At 37.0% G+C, this 5110-nt stretch overlaps 1 long non-coding RNA gene across 2 annotated transcripts; it reads right to left on the reverse strand.

The window, feature by feature from the left end:
• Positions 1 to 1306: 1306 nt before the first annotated feature.
• LOC131300353 (uncharacterized) lies at positions 1307 to 4281 on the reverse strand. 2 transcript variants are annotated; one of them, XR_009190934.1, is made up of 4 exons: positions 4214 to 4281; positions 3848 to 3980; positions 3296 to 3352; positions 1307 to 1614 (listed from the first exon to the last, which is right to left on the reverse strand). It is a non-coding gene; the product is annotated as an uncharacterized LOC131300353 (long non-coding RNA). The 2 variants fall into 2 exon arrangements; XR_009190933.1 differs by having other exon boundaries at positions 3848 to 4275.
• Positions 4282 to 5110: the final 829 nt, after the last annotated feature.

Consider the following 5110-nt stretch of genomic DNA (forward strand, 5'->3'; position numbering starts at 1 on the left):
ACTGCTAGATCATGGTCCTGGATGCGCCTCCGGCCGACCTCTGGGATGTAGAAGAAACCGTTAAGACTCCACCGCCAGCTGATATTTGGGACGTCGACAATATTGTCGACCTTAACATGGGGAACGAAGTGTGGACTGTCAACATTGCTCTAGTCAATGGAGGATTTTGGGACGTTCCGTTCGTCACTAACCCGGGGGCGCCATTTGAGGAAGAGGCTGCACAGGATCCTACCTTTTGGGAAGGGCTAGTGATGGAGGATTTGGAATGGGACACAGCTCTGGGGACGGATTCGTCTGCAACGGTGGCATCAACGGACAAAGGAAAGCGCAAGCTGGAAGAAGTACCGGCCGATCTGTGGGATTCCATTGACTCATCTTCTTGGTGGGATGTGGCCAACGTCACTAAGAGCGGCCGAGTGTTTCAGCCATCCAATCTCCAGGCTGGAAGCTCGTCTAATCCGCCAGGTCAGAAAGCCACTGCTCCCGCTGCTCAAAGGAATGATCCACTCTTTCCAAATGGGGTTCCAGAAGAAGACGCCATTTTGAAACAGCTCGAACGGATTCCGGCCGCCGTCTCCATCTGGGGTTCAATATCGTCATCAAAGGAGCATCGTGAAAACACTACAAGAAAAATCACCATTGCCGACTAACCCATTAGTCGGCAAATGTGGGCTATTTAGTCGGCAAATGTTTTTCCCGACTAAAAACTTTGGTCGGCAACTTTGTCGGTAGAGAAGAGTCGCTAAATGGTTTGACCGACCAAAAAAAGTTTAGTCGGGTAGGCTATACCTTTGCCGACTAAAATATCCCGACTAAATACTTAGTCGCCATTTGGACATTTAGTCGGTAAATGTGTCGCCTATTGCCGACTAAACTTTAGTCGGGAAATGTGTTTTAATTATCACCGACTAATTGTTTAGTCGGTAAATGTCTTTTTAATTAACTAATTTGTAGCCTATTGCCGACTAAACTTTAGTCGGGAAATGTGTTTTAATTATCACCGACTAATTGTTTAGTCGGCAAATGTCTTTTCGAATTAACTAATTTGTGGCCTATTGCCGACTAAACTTTAGTCGGAAAATGTGTTTTAATTATCACCGACTAATTGTTTAGTCGGCAAATGTCTTTTCGAATTAACTAAATTGTGGCCTATTGCCGACTAAACTTTAGTCGGGAAATGTTCCATACCAATTTGTCATTCCAGAATTTTCTACAAATTTTCACATTATTATTTCCTGAAAATTTCAGCCAACAATCATTATATCCACAAAATTGTCAACCTAATGCAATTAATACAAAATAAAAATTCCAAGAAATAAATACAAACTTTCATAAATAGAGGTGTCCACCAAATAGTTAAAAAACAACTTGTATCCAAAAAAACAACAAAATCCAATCTCAATAACAACACGTCCAACTACGGGGGGAAAATAAAAAAATCTAAGCTCAGTAACAAAATGTATCTAAACCTCATGGACCGCAAAATACTAAATAGTTCAACTTCAACAAACAGATAACCAAAAAAAGCCCAAGCACGTCTACAACCAAAATCCAACTTCGATCTTCATAATCAATAACCAACATACTACATGATACTCCAATAAAACGCCGTCCCTGTAAAAAACCAAAAAAAGAACAATTCATCATTAGTATTTATGAGCTAGTGTATTCCATTGCACAAAGCATAAACATAGGAAATACTAACTAATTAGGAGCCGGAACGAAAAATTATCTTGACATAATTACACATGAGAAGCGCATGCACTCCAAATGCTAAGCACCCATCTGTAATGTGGTTTTATATGAATGAATGAATGAAAGAAGTTCAAAGTTCTTTCCTAGCATATTCAGTCCATAACAGTCACAAAATTGGATTCCTAGCTTTATGAATGCAGTCCGATGACTGTTGTGGAACCAACACCCAACTAGCTTCAACCTTTTTTAAGCATTCTATTCGTAATACACCAAAAAAAAAAAAGAAGCTGCAAGAAAAATTGCAGTCCATGCTAAAGGCCTAATCCGTTTAGGATATAGCACCATATCCTAATATAGCACCAGCTTCAAGGTTCAAATAGTCCAATTCATATACTCCATTCCAAAAAAATATAGCATCAGCAGCACATGAATACCATGATAAATACCATGATAAACAGAGAAGACTGAAAAATAGCCACAATGGTGCCATAAACCATAGCAGTACCACAAACATAATAGTAGCAACGTAACATTACCTAAAAAGGCATGAATAGCCATAACAGCTACACATAAGCCAAAGAAGGCCTTTTCAGCCATAACAATAGCAAAAGAAGGATTTTTTTTTTGATAGGCAACAGAAGAAGGATTTTTCAACCTTAATAGTAGCAAAAGAAGGCTTTTTTAGCCATTAACTGTACCAAAACACCATAATACTAGCTAAATAAAGACACTAAAAAACTTAAATTTAAGGCATTTTCAACACAAGGCAATAAGTCATTGATTGCATTCAGTAACCCCACATGTCCCTTTGTCCGACACTGTGACACTTTACCTCTAGAGATGTCGTTGCTTCATAGCTTGTGATGCTTGAGGCTAGTATTTTCCACAAGCAAAGAGCAACACAATGAGCTCTAACTCTATCTGTGTCATTCTTTTCAAGTATGATGCTTGGAGGCTGCAACCCGAACCCTTGGACTTTTGCACAGCTACCTAATTAAATTGCAACTCAATAGGTATTCATTCTACATATATTTATGGTACATCATCTATAGTTGTTGTAGGATATATTCTTCCACTAACCTTAAGATTCGTGACATGATCCCTTTAGGCCCATTTGTTTGTCTGGACTGAAGCATCAAGTTTGACTATAAATCCTAGGGTTACAAATCCTACATTTGGTTGAAACTTATGCAATTACAAATGAGTATTGAAAAACATAGGATATAAAGTACCTCAGGGGCTATGGTCTTATTAATCCCCTCATGATTAATCCGATAGGATTTATTCCAATCAGAAAAATAGGGCCTTTTTTATTAGTAGTTTAATATAACCTTCCTCTTAAAATGTTTTCTTTAGGGATTCTCTAGACTGATTGTAAGCACTACCTTCAAATAAGATGTCACCTGAATTAGCAAAGAAAACAAACTAAGTAATGATTTTACAATACTTATTCAGATATGTCGATTTCACATCTTTAGCAAGTGTAGAAAAATATAATCACTTGTCTCAATTGCGAGTTGCAACAGCTATATAGAAGAACACACTTTTTACAGAATTTTTGCAGCAAACAAAAATAGATAAAGCAGAGAGAGAATTATACCTAGTGAGAACTGAGCGATACGAGATCCGAATACTTTCAATTGTTAAGACCTTAAACCTGCCAAATTAATTTGTACATAAAGGATGAGTGAAGCATTTTGTCGAACACGAAAAAGGCAGTCAATTGAACCTAAAAAAATCAAAAAGTAACACCATTATTCCATAAACTTCTCTATAAACAGAGCAACACCACTCAAACATGAACAACTTTTAATGGATACTATAATCAGGACAACAAGAATGGATACTATAACATAATGGCTGCAAAATTGAAAGAACTCAACCCACAATCATAATAAGGACAACAAAAACTCTACTGTAATGGATACTATAACATAATCGACAAAGAAGCCACTATATAGTCAATACAAAGAACCCTACTACAAAATAATACTAAAAATTGCAATAAAGAACCATGTATATGATACTACTTGAGTCTCAATATAATCGATCGGAGAAATTAACCTTTAACCTTTTTTCAGTTTCAATGCATGTACAAAATCAAAGAGGCATTCATACAGATCGATTAATGAAAGGAATGTGTGAAATTAACCTTAATCTCACTGCTACAAACCGAGATCGAGCCTTAATCTCGCCCCAGCAAATCGAAATCGAGAGAGATTAGAAAGGGCGTTATGAACCTGGCGAAACTCAGAGGAAAGGAGAGAAGAGTGGGTTGCTGGGACCTGGCAAAACACAGAGGAGAGAAGAGGGGGCTTCTGAGAGTTAACTTCCCAATAAAAATCAAAAGCGCAAAATTAAGAACGGCATTTTTGGGGGGAAATCACAAACGACGCCTTGTAGTGAAAATTTCGGATTCCCCTCCAAACTTTGGAGGCACACGAGAGAAGACTGCCATGGCGTTAATCAGAACCCATGGCGCGGGGGGAGAGAGAGAGAGAGAGAGAGAGAGAGAGACCTGTGTTGCAGTAGGCGGCGTGTCTGCCTGAGGGAGCGGAAATGACGAAGAGAAGAGAAGCGACCTTGTACTTTAGGAATGGAGTTTAGATCAGGTGTACACTACACCGTGTGTTCACTTGGGGAAAAATACATTGTCGACTAAAACTTAGTCGGGAATTGCGAAAATGCCGCCAACTTTTTTCACGAAAATTTCAATTGGCGCTTAAAAATTTATATTTCCCGTCTAAATTTACATTTAGTTTAGTCGGCAATTTCTGATTTTAGATTTCGGGGAAAATATTTAGTGGGCTTTAAGGGCTTGTCCTTCTTTTAAATAAATGTAAGTGACTTATTTTTTATCCTTATTTAAATTTTTTTTTGCATTTGTTAGTTTCTCGTCAATTTTTTGAAAATTATTGCTTCGTCATGATGAGAGGAATCTAAAAAGTAAAAAATTTCGATCAAAACCTAATTTTTTTTGAATAAAGACAAAAAATAAGCCAATTTTTTCGTCTTTATTAAAAAAAATGGATTTCGATAGTAATTTTTTACTTTTTAAATTCCTCTCGTCATGACGAAGTAATAATCCCTAAAAAATTGACGAGAAATTAACAAATGCGAAAAAAATTTGAATAAGGATAAAAAATAAGCCAAAATGGCTTATGTAAAAGAACAACCTCTAATTGCTAGTTAATAAAATTTATTTTTCGTCCGATCAAACGTCTAACAATACATGATTAACTTCATGTTGATACAAATTAATCTAATTCATATTGTATAAAAGATAGACGGTTCAGATATCAAAAAAAAAGACCTCAATGTTGGCTCGGGTGACGCACCATAAGACTTTAATGCTCCGAACGTATTAATGTTTTTCGATCATGTTATTGTCAATATCCAATGATCTTCAAGTTTA

Source organism: Rhododendron vialii, chromosome 9a (genome assembly GCF_030253575.1).
Source record: "Rhododendron vialii isolate Sample 1 chromosome 9a, ASM3025357v1".
Classification (NCBI taxonomy): Eukaryota; Viridiplantae; Streptophyta; class Magnoliopsida; order Ericales; family Ericaceae; genus Rhododendron; species Rhododendron vialii.